Below are 21,833 nucleotides of genomic sequence, written 5' to 3'. Positions count from 1 at the left end.
AAATGGCTCCGTAAAGAACCTTTAACAACTGAAGAATCTTTCTGTATCACAAAGGTTCTTTGTGGCAAAAGAAGGTTCTTCAGATTATAAAAAGGTAAGAAAGAGATGATTCTTTAAAGAACCTTTGACTGAATGGTTCTTCTGTGGCATCGCTGTGAAGAAGCTTGTAAGCACATTTATTTTTAACAGTGTTAATTTTGGCAGGCATTTTTGATTTAGTCTTAGTCTTTATCTTGAGACGAAAATGCTTAATAGTCTTAGTCACATTTTAGTCATTTGAGTCTTTCATAGTTTTAGTCTAGTTTTAGTCGACGAAAATTCATTGTATTTTTGTCAACTTTTAGTCATTACTTTTAGTCAAAGTGCCGTTAACAACATTTATTTTGGAAGCTATTTTATATGTAGTATTCAAACAAAAATAGGCATCAATTCTTCTCTCTTTAGACCAAATCAATTAAGTTTATGAGAAATTTGAATCAAGGATTGAATTTGGAAAAACTGGAATAAATTTTCATTTTTTTGGTAGAGATACAAATTAAACTCATTTTTCAGATACAGTAGCTTTACTTAAGTATACATTTATTTAACATCTTTTGTTGGTTAACATTTATGACACGGATAGGAATGCTGTCCCTTTAAGACGGAAGGCATGCATGTATTACTGACACACATTCAGTTAATCGACAACGAACTGTGACTTCCGGGGAAAACGGTCCAGCCGAGAGTCACTTCAGACACAGAAGAGCGACTCCTGAACAAAAAGTGCAGCTACTTCCTAAATCTAAATTTCTAAATCAAAAGAGAACTGTTTTTAGTGGTCTTTGTTCACTTTTCATCTCTGTCTGTGCTCTCTGGACAAAGTTTAATTCTTCTTCTTAAATCGCATTGAAGATCACAACGTAATTCTGATAAACTCTTATTTCAATGTCTAGCAGGTTTTCAAAAGATTTATTTGTGTTTGTAAGAAAACAAGGGCACATCTCACACTCTCATGAACATGAACAGACACACATCACCTAACATTGTGTGCTTTAGCTGAAGATCCTCACAGCACATTAAACCACATGCATTCAGCTCAGACGCCTCTTTTTACTGACCTCAATAACAAGATCTGCCTCCAAAACATCTCATGAACATGTGCTGCTTCACACACACAATATAATCAGGAAACGTTTTCAAATGTTTTTTTACACAATAATTGATTGAAATAAATCAGATTGATCTCAGAAAGTCAGAAAATACCGAATGAACTTTAAATGTCAAATTAAAACATCTACAAGAGAAGCAAGCATTTATTAATATAACACCATTGAGTGACTCTGACACTGTTTTAGCACAAATTCCTTTTTTAGTATGTAGTAAGTCGGCAGATTCATCTACAATCTGCTTTAAATTAAATGTTGAAAATGTTTATATTTTTTAGAAATTTTTTAAATTTTATTTCCGTTAATCTTTAACGTTGTTATATTGCATGTTTATTGTTCTTTTGGGATTTTGATGATTTATTAATACAATTGATAATCCATATTTATTATAAGTCATGTTGCAGTCCAGTTGAGTTTAAAGCAGATGGACATGAAGTTAACATTCATAATGATTGTGAAATGAAATCATATTAATCATAAATCAGTCGTGATGAGTTGTGGTGTATTGTGGGTGATGATCAGTGATCTGCAGACGGTAGATGATCTGTGTGTATTCTGACAGACTTTTCTCATCTACAAACACAAACACATGCAGATGTTGAGTGAATTTATCATCAGGTGCTGTTTCTGCAATTTCACATTAATTACATAAAGCATATTTCTTAAAACAAAAAAAGTTCAACTTGGCTTTAGGTTTTTAACAATTTTGCACATAAAGAGTCTTTTTTCAGTTGTAGTAATACTTGCCGTCTGTTTTTTCTTGATTGCATTTTCTGCAGCAGCAGTAAAACACACATGAAGAAATGATCAGCAGCAGCGCACAAGTGATTGAAAGTGACATGAAATATAAACGCTGGGATCTTTCTGCTGTAAACAAAGAGAAAATGGTCAATCCATTCAGTCTAACTTCATACAGAAACTATAAACTGCATCATTAGACAGAAAATATGTTATATATATATATATATATATATACAGTATATTATTGGTGACGTACTTGAACATGGCCAGCAAAGCTGACTGATGTCCAGATGTTTGGTCTGGCTGCTGATGGTATTGTTGAGCATACAGCTGTAGGTGTTTTTCTCCTGATATTCCACCTCCAGAGGAAGAGAGAGACTGATGCTGAGATCAGACACACTGATGCTGGACAATAAACTGTGTCCTTTGAACCAGGAGAGAGTCACATGACCCACATTCAACACTGAACACAGCAGTGAACATCTGGACACTGAAGATCCTGATGATGTGGAACAAGAGTCTCCGGTAATGACAGGAACAGGCAGACGAGCTGGAAAACATGTAAATTAAATAAAAGTATACTATTGTAATGTGAGCAAAAACACAAAGAAAAGTAAAATTCAAAATGCAGAAGATGTTTAGTAATCTATTATTATTGAAGGGCTTTTCCAAACCAAAGTGCTCAAAACTGGCCACTTCAGAAGAATTAATGAAACTAATGAACACTTCGATCCCATGATTGTTTGCGCTGGTTTAAGTTGTTTGGCATGAAGGAATGGTTGTGAGGTTTAGATTTTGACTTCACCTATATTTGGAGGTATGCTAAATATTCATAGGCATAAACCTGGAAGATTTTTATAACAAAAACGTTAGGTTTGTGTACTGTTAAGTCCTCTGTCGTGTGTGTCATGTGTTCCCGCCTCTTGTGTCCATATTTTGTTCCTGTCCTTGTTTAGTGTGATTATTAGTTAAGTCTTGTCCAGCCGTGTTTTGTCTAATTATCAGTAATTGTCATGTGTATTTATTTCCTGCCTGTTTAGTTAGATTTCGTCTGGTCTACTCGTTATTCCCCGGTGTTCCTGTCTGTGTGAATCTTGCCGTGTCCTGCCCTGTCCTGATGTCACCATTAAAGACTATTATTTTGAAGTATCTCCTCGTCTGCGTGTTTCTCGTTCCTCCCTGCTGTGTGCACCGTGACCGTGTACATTATTAATTACACTTTACAGCTACGTTTATTGGTCCATTTATGTTTTTCATATATACAGACACAAACTACTTATTACACGTAAAAGACTGGCAGTAATAGAATTACTACAGCAAATGTGTAAAAATATATAAGCAATATACAACAGAGAAAGAATTCATGCGCTTTATACATAAAGGGTCCCCTGAGGAACAGTTTTTGGTGCATGCTTCATTTTTGATTTTTTTTAAACTCTTCAAAGGGATTACAATATACACAACATGCATTACAATTATAAATAAATGAATTAATTAATTAATAAAGGCTGTGTTGCATATTACTTTAAAAAAGTTTAATTCATCCTGTCTTAAGAAAGGATATTGTTACAGTTTGCTGCATGGTGGAAAATAAAAGTAGACGGGAAATACAACTTATTTTTAACAAACCCTATTTTTAGTGTTGTTTCTGATTCACTGCTGCCAGACCAATAAGCAGCTTTATGTTTATTAAAAGAGGTTTTTGAGACATAGTTGTCTTACCATAGACAGTAAGATTGAATATCTTCTCTGATTTCCTGCTGTTGTCGTGGATCTGTAGTTTATAAAGTCCAGCGTCTGTGGTTCTGATGTTTCTGATGGTCAGAGATCCAGTGAAAGAGTTCATCTGCAGTCTGTCTCCAAATATATCTTTACTCTTAAACATCTGGTTATATATTTCAGCTATACGAGTCTCTTTAGGTCCAAACATCCACAGTATCTGATCATATCTCCGTACTTCAGTAACATCAGTGTGTAGAGTAACAGAATCTCCTCAGTTACTGACACTGACTTCACTTCATCTGTATCAGCACCAAACACACCTGCAGATCATACAAATGCAAAATAATTGACCATTAAAATTCGTGTTTTTTATGTCTCATGGTGGAAATGCATTTGTGTTAATCTAACCACATTTACTGATTAAAATAATTACTCACCACACAGGACAAACAGGATCAGAGCGCACAGATAAGAAAATGTCATTCTGGATATAAAAACTCTCATTATTTATATATATATCCTGAGCGTAACAGGTTCTCAGAAGAATTATTTGTGGTTGTGAAAGGAAACTGGCCACATCTCACACTCTCATGAACATGAAAAAACACAAACACACATCGTCTAACATCATGTGCATTAGCTGAAGATCCTCGCAGCACTTTACACCACAGTTTCACAGCTCAGACACCACATTTACTGACCTAAATAACACAAGATCTGACTCGAAGTGAACATGTGCCAGTTCACACACGCCATATGACAATGAATCTCTTTCAAATACCTTACAGAACATTTTACACAATATTGATTAAAATATAATAGATTAATGCTGAGATATTTAATTGAAACATTAAAACATATTTAATAAAACATCCACATAGTTGTTTATTTTTAATTTTTAATTTTTTTATCTAATCTCAGGACTCTCATGTGTCTGTGACACTGTTTTAGTACAAATCATATTTACAGTTTTTTTCAACTGCTTACACAAAATATTTACTTGTCACACAATTTCTGAAAGCTGACACTCAAACAGCAGAACCACACACCAAATCTACAAAACCATACACTAGTTCTCGGTGATTTAATAATATCAAGTGTGCATGTGAATGATAAACTATATATTAATTCATGTTGCAGCTCAGTTGAGTTTTATCTTTGGAAGCAGATGAACATGAAGATTCATCATATCTATGAAATGAAATCAGTCACATTAATCATAAAAGTTTAATTTCTATCATTTATATAGTTAAGACTACCTGGTCTCATGGCATTTACGTACCTGGGTACACTTTTTAGCGTGACACTGCATTTTCCAAAATAAATGAACACTTTCACACAAATTTACAGAGTTGTGATTAATAAAGCATAATTTCCGCACAATTACTTGAAGAATATCATGCTATGACTTCAAAACAATATTAATATGCTGGGAGATTTGAGATTTGAGACTGATGCTTTGAACGTTAGCATCGCACACATTCAGCTTCATATCTATGGGTTTTCATAGATGACAAGTTTGTTCGTTAGCTCACGGAGCACGGAGACGGACTTAAGAGACGAGAAGCACCGGTTCAAATCCCGTGTAACTACGGTTCGACAAAGCAGTTAAAATCTGTGTAAAAGGACGTTCAAATGGCACAGTTGCATCAGCTAATACGTTTTTATATCAGTTTTGCATTTGTTAACACTATCGGGTAGGTTTAGGGCTGGATTTGGTGTAGGGCATATTTCCAACACGATAGAGCATTAACCTTCAGCGACAGTCCCCGGATATTTGAATTCTGAACCGCCGCAATACGTATCTGAAGCAACGTAATAAAAAAACAGCAATACGTACCAATATCTACGTAATAAAAACATGCCAGGGTTCACATATTGAACCTGTGTTTTAGCGCCACTCAGTGGACATTTCTATTTGAAACTGCGGCGAAACGTGCAGCAAGGTACGTAAAATGGTGTCGAACAAAAAGTGCGCAGAGGTACGTATTTTTATGAGGCCAGGTTGAGTTAAGAATATAACCTTCATATAATGTGCTGGGAACCCCAAATTTAAGAGCACACACACACACACACACACACAAAAAGGTGTGATTAGTCAAAATGCTTAATTAGTGTGAGACAATGTGAGTTCAACTATTTCGTTAAAACATTTGAGCGATAAACCAGCATGACATTTTTAACTGCATCAAAAAGTAAAATTATGGACTCTAAGGGAGTTTTTACACAGCCAGTTATCAGGTGAAAGTGAAAGCAACTCGGACTCAGTAAAAGTGTGAAAGTCCCAAGTATACTGACGTACCTGAACTTGGTTGACAGACTTCACTGATGTCCAGATGTTGAGTCTGGTTTCTGATGGGATTGTTGAGCACACAGCTGTAGGTGTTGTTATCCTGATACTCCACCTCCAGAGGAAGAGAGACACTGATGCTGAGATCAGACACACTGATGCTGGACAATAAACTGTTTCCTTTGAACCAGGAGAGAGTCACATGACTCACATTCAACACTGAACACAGCAGTGAACAATACTGCTCTGATGAGCTTTCTGATACTGAAGGGTTTTGAGGAGAAACACTGATGACAGGAACAGTTAGAACAGCTGAGAAGCACCAAAGACAAGTAAACATTAACTGTGGAATAGTCGGTTACTGAAAAGGATGCAAAAGATCCTCAGTCATCATAGATCAATTAATGAAAATCCACATCCAGATGGTCCAGATTTACATTCGTTTTTAAAATAAAAAGACTTTTCATATGATTCATTAGGGTCTCACTGCCCACTGCTCTGCGTGTGTTCATGGTGTGTGTGTGTGTGTGTGTGTGTGCACTTGGATGGGTTAAATACAGAGCACAATTTCGAGTATGGGTTATGTCACTCACTTTCACTTTTCAGTTTCACTTTTCAGTTCACTCACCATAAACAACAATACTGTAGCTCTTTTGTTTGACGTCTCCACTGATGATCTGCACTTTATAAAGTCCAGAGTGTAATTTGTTGATGTTTGTGATGCTCAGAGATCCTGTCTGCTCATCTATCTGTAGTCTGCCTCTAAATCTATAATTCTCACCAATATCATATATAGAGATGCTCCGTTTATGGATTTGAAGTGATACAAGTCTCAAAACTGTTAAATCTAAATGTCCAGAGTATCTGATCATCTCTCTGTATTTCAGAAACATCAGTGTTTAAATTTAGAGAATCTCCCTCCATCACTGATATCATCTTGGTTTCATTTGCATTTGTAACACCATACACACCTGGAAGAAAAGAATAAACAACAACAAAGTCATATATTATCATGTTAGATATCTTTCAGAGTTGTATTGAAAACAAAACAAAAACGAGAACTTTTATCATTTTTAAAAATGTATAATTTGTGTACAAAAAAAGAAGTAAACTATAATTAAATACGTGTCACTATTGTAAAAGGCATTAGTCTCTGAATAATAAGAACTAGTATCTAATGAATAAGTACTAGTAACTTTACAAAAGACACTAGTTCCTAAAGAATAAACACTAGTACCTAAGGAAAAAATACTTCATGGAAAAGATCTAAAAATTAAGTACTAATAACATTAATTTAGATACTAGTGCGGTTTATAGATTAAATGTTAAAATGGCTTGCCATAATGTACAGACCCAGACTTCTATAGAGCTGCATGAGGTCTTTCCCACTCTTATTAACAATACAGTCAGTGAATAAGCAGTGCTGGGCTGGATGTGTTGTCAGCAATGGGTGGGTTGGTTGCTAAGTGCTGTAAATATGGATTGACTGCAGTGCGATGGGCTTGACTGCAGTCTATAATAAGCCTAAAGGATCATTGATCACATGACTTATAGTAAGTTGCTAAGGAGGGTGTCCCTTCTTCCTTGAAAACCAGGGGATTTCTGGATGCAGTGCATAAAAGCAGCAAAGACTCCATCCCACACAGACTTCATCCCCATGAATGAAGAAGCACACCTTTAACAAGAAAGAAACTGCAAGATAAAGCCTGCATCACTTTCAGGTATGTTTGCAAAAGGTTAAAGTTTCTTTTTTTTCCAGTCCAATGCAATTGTCTAATGCAAATGTCAAGTGTTGTCATATTACATGTTTGGGGTTTACTCGCAACACATTTATTCGTGCTATTTACGTATTTCCTAAATGAATTTAATATTATTAGTTGAATGTGCTTTTTTAATTTAAGTTGACTCACAAATATTATAATATGCATTTTATTTTTTTGTCAAACAGGCTGCTGTCTTTTTTGTACTGTTGCAACTAATAGTATTGTTTGCACATATGGTGATGTACATTAAAGAAACAATGTTTGTAAAATATATATATATATATATATATATATAATCGAATACAGCAGATTAAAGATAAAAATTTAAACACTGGAAAAAGAAAAACCTTAAATGTGTCATTGTTTTCTGTGGCAGTCTGGCTTAAAACGTGTTAATAGCAAAACGTAAAACCATTTATACATGCTGAAATCTTGCAGAACAGTCTTAAACGTGAGAATGGGACATTCCTAGTTTTGAAACCTAACAAAAATATTATGTTGTTGAAAAAACTGAATAGGTGTGATATATGACAAGTGTTGAGCAAGTCTCTCTCTGACTTTTAGCCTGTGCTTGGTGACATACAAAACTTGATGCTTTTGAAAAGAAATATATAGAAATATAGAAATTACCTGGCTGGTACCTCTTTATGAAGGGTCTTTCCATAATTCCGTTAGCAAAGGAAAGGGAAGGTGGTCACTGAACTAATTTTATATTTTATGGTCATGTGACCGAGGGTGTCAATTCATTTTGAATATATATATATATATATATATATATATTTGTTGTTGTTTTGTTTCATTTCAGTATGGCAGATGAAATTAGGCAGTGCCACTCAACTGAGTAAGTTTTTTTTTTTAAATCTAGTGTGTATTCACAAAGTATTGCTGTTATTAAATGTGAGTAATGATGTACTACTGATATGACTTTGTGAATTACAAATGAAATATTTTTCTCTTTCCTTATCTTTCAAACCTGCAGTGTTATGGATTTGCCGTCTATGGAGACAGTTGTTTCGCTTCTAAATGAGGGAACTGTCTCTATCTGTAACACCTGCAAGTCTCTCTTGGATGCACAAGTTGATCCAACAACTAGCTCCAATTATGAACAAATGAGGAAGCATATTGAGCATGCTGAGTACTGCTTGAAAAAATCAAAGACAATGATTGAAGAAAAACGAAAATATTTAGAACAATGCATAGAGCGACTTATTAAAGAAAAGGGAAATGCTGAACAGCAGAACAAAGAAAATCCCTCGGATAAATCTCAAGAAATAGAAAGACAGAGAGCTAGAGAGAACACAGGTAAAGGTGTAATAATTGGAGGGGCGATAGTGGCTGCAATACCAATTATCGGTTGGATTCCTGGTGAGAAATCCTCCCTGATTCACTACTACTTTTTATCATCATCTCACAACTACAACTTACAACAAGTACAACTAACCAATATTTGTGGCTGATATGATTTCTTGATTTCCACTAGGTATAATAATGATGGCTGTGGGAACCAGCGAAACTGTTAAGGCTTCAAAGGCAATCAGGGATGCTGAACATGTGAGAGATACAGAGATTGAAGAATTGAAGCAGAATCTACAGTTCACAGCTGAAGAATTGAAACAGAATCTACAGTTCACAGCTGAAATTCAGAAATTGGTCAGCAGTGCTGTGAACCTTCTGAATGTTCTCAGTGTAATAGTCACTGCAATGGAGAGACAAACTCAAAGCTTCGTCCTCTGGGAGCCTGTGATAAAGGCCATGGAAGATGTGATGAAGGAAGCAGAAAATGTTGCCGAGAATCGACTCGTCTTCAGTCAGGATGTATCGGGTCTCATCAATACTTTGAGGGAGAATGTTGGAGAAATACTGGCTTTATTGAGGTATCAAGTGGTGGAAAGAGTACAGAAAAAATATACTCAAGTAAATGTACAATTACCTTCCAAAAAAGATAGTGAGAGTAGAGTAAAAGTACTTGTCCAAAAAACTACTGGAGTAACTGTGCGTTCACACCGCCTCCAGCCAGAGCATCAAAATTCGTTCTGGCCGCCCTGCCAACGATGCTGTAGAAAGATTTGTTGATGCTCTGACGATCGAACGCGTGGTCTTGTATTTAAAGGAGCCGAAAAGGAAACAAGGATGTTGATCTTGTGCAGACTGACCACAAGTAGGGTATAAATGAACCTTATGAAATATTTTAATTGTGAAAGTAAGAAATTGATCAATGGAAAGAACTTTATAGTTATAACAATTATAGTTACATGTTTACTAACAAAATAAACCAATAAATCGGTGTTGTTTTGAGCAAATGAATTGCATTCCCACTGAAAAACAAGCGTTCTAACTAACTAATGTGGTCGGAACCAAAGTTTACAGGACTGCGTTCTCTGGACTCCTCTCAAGCGGAGGACTTCTACATTCCGATTGGTTGCCGCCCAACCGCGTGCCCATAGCTCATTACCATAAAGTTGACCTGACTTCAACTCTCCTTGACACCCTCACCGTCCAAGACGCGCCGTGCCGCTCGCCGGAGCTCGCCGCCGGCTCACATTGAAAATGAATGACTTGCAGCCACTTTGACGCTCTTGCCTGGCGGCGGTGTGAACGCACAGTAAGAGTAAAAGAGTAGCCTATTTAAAAGTACTCATGAGTATTGAGTAGTGAGTACTGAGCCGTCATAATAAACAATAATAGTTCATTACTTCTACTACTAATAATACATAGCATCCCCACCACCATGATATAAAAGGAACAATGAATAAATAAGTTGATGATTATTTCAAGTAAATATTCATTTTCAACACATGCATCACAAGTAAATCGCTTCAAAGAATATTAAAAGTGACCAGCAGATGGAGACGGATATTACTGTTTGTATACAGAACAATTAATGTGTAAAACTTCAAAGGTGATGCCTTAACATGCAGTCACTGTACAAGTTTGTCAATTACTATAAATTTACCTCCCTATATTTATACTTTAGAGTTTAGAACATTAAAGTGTTTCTTTAAATGCTGTTCAACCATGCCATTGTTATAATTCATTCATTTAAAACATCAGATTGTACTGTACAATGTATAAAGTAAAACTATTAGTAGTAAGAATAACAATGCTGAACAAAATGTGACTTAACAACAGACTACAATGCCTCTTTTGGTTTGGATCATCATTTAGAAAATTTGAAAAAAAAACTGATTAATGGCTTAGATAACATTCAGTATGTTTGCAAAGCAATGTACGCATATAGAAAAAATGCAGTGGGTTTGCTTAATAACACAACATTTTAACAGTTGTATACCCTATACTTGTATACATATAATATATTTGCTAAACTATGCAGAAACATTTTGAAAAAACTGCGATCCAGCCTTTTTACTAAAATTCATCAGTGCAAACAGTTCTCTAAGAGCATGTTTTCTGTCAGGCAAAACCAAGAACACCGTATTGTATTTTTTGCATGTTCAGTGTGCAGTAAAGTGCACAGCAGTTTGTCAAATAAACAGTAATAAACAGTGTTAATGTTGCAAAATTCATGGATTATGAACTACTTCAATTTCTGCTTCAATAGTGTCATTATTCAGCACATTTTAGTTCAATGTTGATTCAATTCAGCTATAAAGCATGTGCACAGATACTGTATATATAGTTTGTACAGTACGCATATTCAGTACAAATTTATTCTTTAAACAAAAATGCTAGAAGGGATTATTTCTTTCTCAAACCACTGAGTTTTTATTTCACACACACTACTGACTCCACATACACTATTAATATCAGGACAGTGGTTGGAGCTATAGGTTTTACAGGATGTAGTGAGATATGGAGAAGAGCATTACACATGCAAAAGTTTAACATCATAACCTTAAAAAAACAATAACCTGGTTAGTAATATTGTACTAAAATGAATTGGACCATAAAGAGGAAGAGTAATAAAGAGCTGCAAATCTGTGAGTATTAATTGCTTAAGAAAAATTGTGGCGCTCCAAATAAGAAAAAATAAGTCCTTTAACTGCAGGTGCGTAGAGCCAAAGGAATACTTAAAAGCAAACAGGAAAGTGGCTAACCGCACACTGAATCAAATACAGGCTGAGTGCATGTGAGTTAAAAACAAGTGGACATTGCTATCTTCAGTGCTTGCTCTACAACAAACATTCACCCTTTTTCTGGGTAGATTAGCAATTAAGGACAATCAGCTGAATTCAGTTATTACAAGTAGACCTCAATTATCACAAGTAGAACTCCAAGACATCATTCAAGGTCACTGACACATACAGCATAGAATATTAAAAGTATACAGCTACAACAGATGAAGTTGCTGCCATGTCAGCATGGATGATTCAAAGGGCCCGACAAGAGAGAGAGAGAGCCTGAATGTGATTTCTACCAAGCTTTAAAAGAGGAGAGTAGTAAACAGTCAGTTTTTCATTTAAAGTCAGTTGACTCAGTTCAGTTTAATAACTGTGTAAAGTCCATCAATTATGGAATGCTATAAGAATCTTTTTTTTTTTTTTTTTGATGGTTGAAACATTTTTGACATTTCTGTTTATATCTTGGAACTCTTTTAAGCGAGTGCATTATTAATGTGATTCAAACTAGTTGCAAGTGTCTGCTATTAAATGGCTTAGACGATGAATGGCTTAGTTTCAAACACGTGAGTGAAATGTTACAATTCACCCCATATTCTGGGTTAGCTGTAACATACCCTGGGGTGAAATGTAACGTTATGATATCCACTGGGGTGAGATGTTACTTTATTACCTCAAAATTAGTCTTTATCTTCTAAAATCTGCTGTGTCTGCCACAGGGCTCTATTTCCTCACATGGAATAAGGACTAAACTGAACATGTATGAAGTGAATTTGGTGATTTGTAACTTGTTGCTTATTTGAGAAATTGTAAGTGTTACAGCTGACCAGTGATACAACCATCCTTGGTGTCCCCCTAATGTAAAAAAGCAGGAAACCTTCTTTTGGGGTTCCAAATTTAGGATATACAGGACAATTTTATTTTATTTTATTTTAATTTCGCTGGTCGGGCCATGGGACTGGCGAAGACAATCGGTGGGGAAGTGCTCGTGTTGACGGCTGATGGCTGAGGTGGTAGTGACGGTGGTGGAGCTGGTGGTGCCGTTGGTGTGGGCGATTGTAAGAGCCATTTCTTTAAGGAGTCCACCAGCTCCTGGAAGGGATCCGTGGTGCTCATCCTGCAGTGTCGGTGCGGTCCGATCTTCTGTTATGGACTCGGACACAAAGGGTAAAAGGTGAAACAACAAAGCTGCGTTTATTTTTTGCAGGTGAGGCACACTATAGGTGGAAGGGTGAGTAAGTGATGAGCTCTCTCGGCAGGTTTGAGGATGGGGTGAAGGAATGACAGATGAACTTCTTTTCCACAGCGTGACACGGCGATGAGACTGGTGAATCCACTCACTTCACTGGAGGGAAAACTAGAGACACTAGGAGGAAGGGACACAGAAGGTAAGGCAGACAGGTAAGGCAATGCTTTTCTTGGAAGGATATAGGTCTTTGGTCTTGAGAGATCACAAAGTCGGAGTCCGTGTAATGATGAACGAGATCGGACAGTGAAGTGAGTGTGAGAGGAGCTTTTGTAGTGAGGGAAGATGATGAGGTGATTGGGTGCAGGTGTGCGTGATCAGAACTCTGGTGAGGTGGATCGTTGTGATTGGTGGAGTGAAGGGCCTGACTGAGCTGTGACACCTCTGAGCTTGTGGATGCCATAAAACCTGCATATTTAACACACACACACACATACACACTGAATTATGCTTCGTGCATTTACCCAGCACCATAACCACACGCACTGAGCTCAGACCCCTGACTTACTGACCTCATTCAGAGTTCAACATTTTCCACCAAGACATTTCACGTCTTTAAAAGCAGACATCGCAATTCAGTTGCGTAATGTTGAACTGTAATGAGGTTTATTCATGAATAGATGAATAACACAATACTGTTTAAAATACAATAGATTAATACTGAGATATTTAATTGAAACATTAAAACATATTTAATAAAACATAAAACATTTTTTTAACTAATCTCAGGACTATCATGTGTCTGTGACACTGTTTTAGTACAAATCATATTTAATTGGGTAGATTCATCTGTAAATGACTTAAAATTACTTGTTGAACTTGTTTCATTTCACTGTATTAAATGAATTTTACATTTTTATGTATGTAATGTTAAATTATACATCTGTAATCTTGTTAACCTGCATGTTGTTCTTTTAGGCTTTTGCTGATTTATTAATATCAAGTGTGAATGATAAACTATATAATAAGTCATGTTGCAGTCCACACTCTTCAAAGGTGATTCAAAAGGTTCTTCACAGCGATGCCATAGAAGAACCATTTTTGGTTCCACAAAGAACCATTCAGTCAAAGGTTCTTTAAAGAACCATCTCTTTCTTACCTTTTTATAATCTGAAGAACCTTCTTTTGCCGCAAATAACCTTTTGTGAAACAGAAAGCTTCTTCAGATGTTAAAGGTTTTTTATGGAACCATTTAGACCAAAAAAAGGTTCTTCTATGGCATTGTGATGCACCTTTATTTTTAAGAGTGCAGATGAGTTTTATCTTTGGAAGCAGATGAACATGAAGATTCATCATATCTGTGAAATGAAATCAGTCACATTAATCATAAATCAGTCGTGATGAGTTGTGGTGTATTGTGGGTGATGATCAGTGATCTGCAGACGGTAGATGATCTGTGTGTATTCTGACAGACTTTTCTCATCTACAAACACAAACACATACAGATGTTCAGTGAATTTATCATCAGGTGCTGACTTCTGTTGTTTCTCATGTATACAATACATTGTAAATTGTATAATAAGTATACAATTTGCAACTTACATACAATAAGAATTTAAAAAAATAATAATAATAAAAATGTAAAAAACATCAACTTTGGCTCTTATAGTTTATAACTTTTGCACATAAGGAATTATTTTGTCATGTCAGTTGTAGTAATACTTGCCGTCTGTTTTTTCTTGATTGCATTTCCTGCAGCAGCAGTAAAACACACATGAAGAAATTATCAGCAGCAGCAGCAACGGCACACAAATGCTTATAGGTAGCATAAAACCGAAACGCACAGACATTCCTTCTGTAATTAATAAAGAGAAAATGGTCAATCCTTTCAGTCGAACTTCATCCAGATGCTATAAACTGCACATTTAGAAAGAAAAGATGTAGAAAATATTGCTGCTGATGTACCTGCACATGGCCAGCAAAACTGACTGATGTGCAGATGTCTCGTCTGGTTGCTGATGGGATTGTTGAGCACACAGCTGTAGGTGTTTTTCTCCTGATATTCCACCTCCAGAGGAAGAGAGAGACTGATGCTGAGATCAGACACACTGATGCTGGACAATAAACTGTTTCCTTTGAACCAGGAGAGAGTCACATGACCCACATTCACCACTGAACACAGCAGTGAACATCTGGACATGGATGATGATGGAGAACATTGTGAAGAGTTATTAGTGATGACAGGAACAGGCAGACGAGCTGGAAAACATGTAAATTAAATATAAGTGTATTGTTGTAATGTAAGCAAACACAGGCACAAGGGAAAGTAGGATCCAAATGCAGATAATGTTTATTAATAACTATAAATAGTAATTTAATATAATTGAAAGATCGTTCCAAACCAAAGTGCTCAAAACTGGCCACTTCAGAAGACCCTTTGGAACAGTTATGTTTACAGTAAAAATGTTCAGTATATGTACTTCAATAATCACACTTTACAGCCAAGTTATTTGTTCATTTATGTTTTTCATATACAGACACAGTCTATACTTTATTACATGTAAAGGACCGGCAGTAATAGAATTGCTACAGTAAATGTATGTGTATAAATGTCAGTAATACACCAGAGAAAGAATACATGTCCTTTGCTTATATAGATGGCCCCCTGAAGAACAGTTTTTGGTCCCCTACATAATTCTCTGTTCTTATAACAAAGGGATTTATTGGATTACAGTTTGCTGGTGGAAAATAAAAGCAGTTGGGAAAATGCATTGTAATTTTTACAAACCTTAATTTTTATTGTTGTTATATACCTGATTCACTACTGATCAATTATACGCTTTACATCCATTTATACAAGAGTTGAAGTCGTATTTGTCTTACCATAGACAGTAACACTGAATGTCTTGTCTGAGTTTCCTCTGTCGCTCCGGATCTGTAGTTTATAAAGTCCAGAGTCTGTGGTTCTGGTGTTTCTGATGGTCACAGATCCAGTGAAAGAGTCCAGCTGCAGTCTGTCTCCAAATATCTCATTACTGCTAAACATATCAATGCTCTGCTTAAAGAGTTCAGCTATACGAGTCTCTTTAGGTCCAAACATCCACAGTATCTGATCATCTCTCAGTACTTCAGTAACATCAGTGTTTTTAGAGTGACAGAATCTCCCTCAGTTACTGATACTGACTTCATTACATCTGTATCACCAAACACACCTGAAGAACAAATAAAAACACATTATTATCAGACAGAGACTTAATATAATCACATTTCCTGGAGCTTAATAAAGCACGATTAAAAGGGTAAACCATATTTATTATTTAATCTCTTGTGGAAAAGCATTTGTGTTTACATACTCCACAATTACTGAAAATATTAAGAGTTACTCACCGCACAGAACAAACAGGATCAGAGCGCACAGATGAGAGGACATCGTAATAGAAAAGTCGAGAGTCACTTCAGACAAAGCAGAGCGACTTCCTGAACAAAAAGTGCAGCTACTTCCTAAATCTAGACTGATAGATGAAAAAGTGAACTGGATTTAGAAATCTGTTCCCTGTTTCTCTCCGTCTGTGCTCTCCAGGCTACACTTAATACTTTCTTTATCTTTCTCTTAAATTGCTTTGGAGATGGACAGAGTGAACAGAGTTACTTGCATGTAGTTGGGAGTTAGAACATAATAGCAATCAGTACAGATAGAATGTTTCACTATAAGTGTTTTCATTTTTTATTTTTTTTTACCAGCAGATACATAAAAATCTGTGCATGATAACAGAAACAAGAAGAAAAGAGCAGCTCATGTGAGTAAAATAAATCGAGTAGCTATCAAATTAAGAAACTGAGCAGAGCAGCATTTTCCCAATACATCCCCCAGTATAGCTACTGCACATTTAACACAGTTCAGCTCAAAATATTAGTGAAGTTTTCCTTCGCCTAAAGTGCATTAACAGATTAAACATTCTCACAGTAATTAAGTCTCACAAACAGTCAGCAGAGGGAGCCTTCAGCACAGTGATTACACACACATCCTACAGCAGTCAATGGATTTGGACTCATTATATATTGTGCATGTGTATGATTTCTCAATCTTGCTGGTTGTTTAACTTTTCTAAGTTTTCTTCCTTCATGTGATCCTGTGGTCTTAGCTTTCTTAACCTCATGTTAATCTTCAGAAAGAGTCAGTTACATAAAACCTTCCCAAGAAAACAGTTTAGCTTCACTTCTTGACTGGGACAAATACTGGACCCAGTTCCTTTTAAACTCACCAAATACAGCACTGGTATGTGTAAAGGCTGAAATGTTGTATAAAGTTGTTTGCATTTAAAAGATAAAATGACCTGTGAGATCAGGATTTACCAAAAGTATCTTAGAAATAACTAGAAAAACATGGCATGTTATCTGTGCAGCTTTGATACTTGAGACTTGTGGTCTGTTATTAGATTCTTTTCAAAAATACATAAAAGCACAAAGAATACAATGTTAAAATAAACATTTTGAAATGTGCATTCACAGAGATCCTGTCTGCTCGTCTATCTGTAGTCTGCCTCTGAATTATTCTGCCATTATTGTCTTTTTATCATATGTAGAAATGATCTGTAGATGTCAGCTAACGAGTCTCAGAATTGTGAAGCCTAAATGTCCACAATCCACATTACAAGATCATCTCAATTACAAGATAACATCAATGTTTAAAGAGACAGTGTCAGATAAATTGACATAATTTCTCTATACATTACTAATCTCATATACATTATTGACATTAACTCCAGCCATTTCATACTGAAATCACTTAATCTTCGTGTGTAAATGTGTAAATTCATTATGGTCATATACAGACAAACAATCAGTACAGAGAGAATGTTTATTTTTCAGAAACTTCACTGCAGCAGGATATGAGATTAGACCACAATACAAATATCAAGAACAAACTGCAGCCATCATAAAAGCTTCAGCACATTACTAAATACAGCACATTACTATTTGAATAAATTACCTGAACTGGGTTTTTCAGATCAGAGCGACTCCTAAACCTATTCAGATGCTTAATGTGACGTTCATATTTTATCAGAAGCTCCATAATTAACCGCATTATACAGTAGTTACGGTTATCTACCAGCAGAGGCTAACTTGACCAGGCCAACCAGTTTAACCCATTAACACACTGATTCCTGTAATTCACACGAACAGTCAGCAGATGGAACCATTAGCACAGTGAATAGAAATACACTGAAAAAATGGTAATCTAAAAATGGAAGCATCTAAATTATCTGGTTTTATTCAACTCAAAAATATTATTTAACATCACTGAATCAACCTAAATACATAAATGTATACCACAATATAAAATAAAAATGGGGCACTCCAATGGGGCAGTCATGGCCTAATGGATAGAGAGTAGTTCGAGTCTCAGGTCCGGCAAGAATTGTCGGTGGGGGAGTGAATAACCAGCGCTCTCTTCCACCTTCAGTACCACGACTGAGGTGAGACCATTCGAGCAAAGCACAGAACCTCCAACTGCTCCCTGGGCGCCGCAGCAATGGCTGCCCACTGTGTTCACGGTGTGTGTGTGTGTGTGTGTGTGTGCACATGGATGGAGAGGGGTCTGGCTGCAGACCGTGGGCGAGTGGAGCTCCACTCTCGAACAGGAAATACGTCACCTCCACTTGAATTAATCAAGATGGCGTCTTCTTTAAATTTTAACTCAAATAATTGTATTTTATCATCGCTACAATGGCGAACTGACACTTTTCTAACGTGCAGTGCAAGCAGAACGCACAGAGCTTTCATGAAATTATGCACAAAAGGATGAAGAAACACAATGGAATATTTGTATCCTATAAAGACTGTGGGGCTACCAGGGAAATGGACAACGGACGTTATGGACGATGGAGGTCTTGGTACAGAGTGAAGTGTGTGTGTGTGTGTGTGTGAGAGAGAGCGCGTGCGCGCAATGTGTCTTTACTGTAACAATCACGGTTACTTGCAGTTCATGTGTTTTCAATATAGTGTAAGATTTTTTTTTTTTTTTTTACTCAAACAATTAAAACTTAAATTGTGGAAATTATTCATTATTTTACTGTGGTTGATTTGTATATGTTGTTATTTAGCTTAAAGTACAAATAATGTTTCATTTAATGTTCACTGCTAAATATCACAAACATAGTGTTTACTTTCTAAAATGTATGGAATGTTACATTGGTAGTTGAAATATGTATAGTTAAAAAACAAACATGAACAAAAGGCAGAGGCCCTCAAAAAGTGTATTTTAAACCTACCGCTATGTTTTAATGTCTGTAGTGCAAATTGCTGGGGGAAAAAAAAAGACAGTGCTGTCGTGTCATAAACCGTAAAACTTAGTTTATTATTATTATTATTATTCCGAAGATAAAAGTACAGAAAATATCAACACTGCTTACAAAGAGGTGACTATATGCAAAGCACCATTTATATATGCTTATATAGCAATTAATAAATATTACAAAACGAAAGCTTCAACAAAATAAATGAAAAGATGAAGTTTTAAAAGTTTGCCGGACCAACATTTTATTTTTATTGCTGAAATCAAGAACATACAAAATAGTACAAAATACAAAATACCCACATAACACTTGAACAGACAATAATAAAATAAAACAGTAAAAATAAATAAAGGAAAAATAATAATAATAGTTTTAGAAAATGAATAAAATAAATAAATAAATGCAATAAAGGGTCATTGTTTGACATAAGACTTCCTACACAAAAACTTTAAGTGCAGAGCAAATTCATAGCTTTCTTATTATTATATACTGAAATCAAATTAATATAATTCTCCATGTCTCTTAAAAGACCACAAAGACAGGTTTACAATTTGAGAATTTGCATTTATGAATATAAAATTTGCTTAAGAAAAGAAGTAAATTTATAATAAAACAAATATTTTCTTTTGTGGGGTCTGAGTCAAAATACCCAAATATAATATTTCCCATTTGTATAGAAAATTCTGGCAAAAGCTTCATCTTAACAAAAGCACCAATATCATACCAAAACTCCTGAGTGTATTGACATGACCAAAATAAGTGGTCCACTGTTTCATCAGCATTTAAACAAAAAGAGCACGATAGCTCTACATCAGCTCTAAACCTTTGTAGAAATTACTTGACAGGATAAAACCTGTGGATCAGTTTAAAAGACACCTCTGTCTTGCCCGGACCAACATGGCGGCCGCATCGCTAGTGTAAGTGACGTATTTTCACAGGAAGTCTTGCCGGACCAACATGGCGGACGCGTCGCTCGTGGAGGTGACGTATTTCCGCTCTTGAGTGGAGCTCCACTTGCTCCTATGTCTGCAGCCAGACCCTCTTGCATGGATGAGTTAAATGAGTATGGGTCACCATACTTGGCCACACGTCACTTCACTTTTCACTTTAAAAAAAAAAACAAAACAAAAAACAGTAGAAAAATAAAAGATAATTGTGCAAAAGGACATGCTTAATTTCAATTTATTTTATTATAATAGTTCTATCGCAATCAGTTTATTCTAGTTACTGCGTCAGCTGAGTAGGCGTGGTTAGAGAGAGTCTCGCGAGTTCAGAGAGATTGAGAGATCAGATGCAGCGGCAGAGAGAAGACGATAACTTGCAATTGTTGTCAGAAATGATAAAAATGAGGTTGACTTGACGCCTTCGCGTTGGGGATGGGACATAAGTATACAGATTGTACACTGACTGAAGTTTTCCAGCGGATGGTCGGCTGATGCTGTGATTTGCTTGAGTTCGTTGGTATTACCCGTTGGGTTTTTCCGTGTCGTCATTGACGATTGTAAGTGTTGTTTATTTGTTATTCATCTTAATATTGTGATCTGATATGTTATCAGATGTGTTGACACATTTCTTCAATTATGAAAGAAATGCTGCAACATTTTCGTGTATCTTTATATGTTTGCTTTCTCTCACGTGTTTAGTCATGTGAAGCTATAATGACTCGGTACCTGTTACACCGATCGCATTAGAAACTAATTGCACTTTATCTATTTACTCTAGAACCACACACATCTCACGAATTATACAAGAATTGTCAGCACATCACACATCCAGTACATCACTACACAGGCGAGGACATATCTACGGACATCCGCCTGTTCAAGTCTCCGTGTGAAGATTACACCGAGTCCTAACATCTGTCTGCACCTATCCCTCCTTTCAAGTAGACTTTTCCTGGAACTATTGGGACTTATCAGAACTAAGAACTATCTCATTGCAAGATCTAAGTATCTCTGTATCTTTGAATCCTTTCTCTGTATATTATTTCTTTATATTGATTGCTTATTGTTTGCGCAGGCCTACGCAGTTTGTATTTTAATCAATACGGATGTGAATTTATATATGGGCATTTTTCAAGTGTGAGTAATCATTACATTTTCTGTTTGGTGAACAATACATTGAGTGAATTCTAATTCAAAGGCTCTGGCTCTTTACTCCTCTCTTGGTCCCTGGACATTAATTGGGTATCCGGCCTTCTAAGGTGATTTAGTACCGTAACAGCAACCAACGCATTCATACAGTCTCTAATACAATAATGTTCTGCCAGAAAATTACAAGTAGGCCTACGTTTTCTGGTAAATTTCCAAGCATTTCAACGCGCAATTCAAAACATGGGTAAAAAGTGGAAAATTCCTTCATATTAACAGTACATTGAGCTGTATATGGTTTTTCAACAAAAAGTCATATGCATTGTGCAACCAAACAATTGTATGGACTCTGTAAGGTAACATTGGCAGGTCATCACTTTTTACAGTGTAGTAAGTTACTGAATGCATTTGATCTAGTTGTACATGTATGAGCCCCTGAAAATCACCTTAAAAAAGTGGCATATCCTGTTATATCCTACCATCATCTTAACACAACTTCTGAATACACCATCTGATCTCGTCCA

At 36.0% G+C, this 21,833-nt stretch overlaps 2 pseudogenes; both read right to left on the bottom strand.

Annotated features, from left to right (window-relative positions):
• Window positions 1–937: 937 nt before the first annotated feature.
• On the bottom strand, window positions 938–4,112 carry LOC131531114 (uncharacterized; annotated as a pseudogene).
• Window positions 4,113–12,335: 8,223 nt separating this feature from the next.
• LOC131530998 (SLAM family member 9-like) lies at window positions 12,336–16,353 on the bottom strand (annotated as a pseudogene).
• Between the last annotated feature and the right edge of the window lie 5,480 nt (window positions 16,354–21,833).

This window comes from Onychostoma macrolepis, chromosome 22, assembly GCF_012432095.1.
Source record: "Onychostoma macrolepis isolate SWU-2019 chromosome 22, ASM1243209v1, whole genome shotgun sequence".
Taxonomy (NCBI): Eukaryota; Metazoa; Chordata; class Actinopteri; order Cypriniformes; family Cyprinidae; genus Onychostoma; species Onychostoma macrolepis.
The sequence above is the reverse complement of the archived record's forward strand: the minus strand, read 5'-3'. Positions and strand labels throughout refer to the sequence as shown.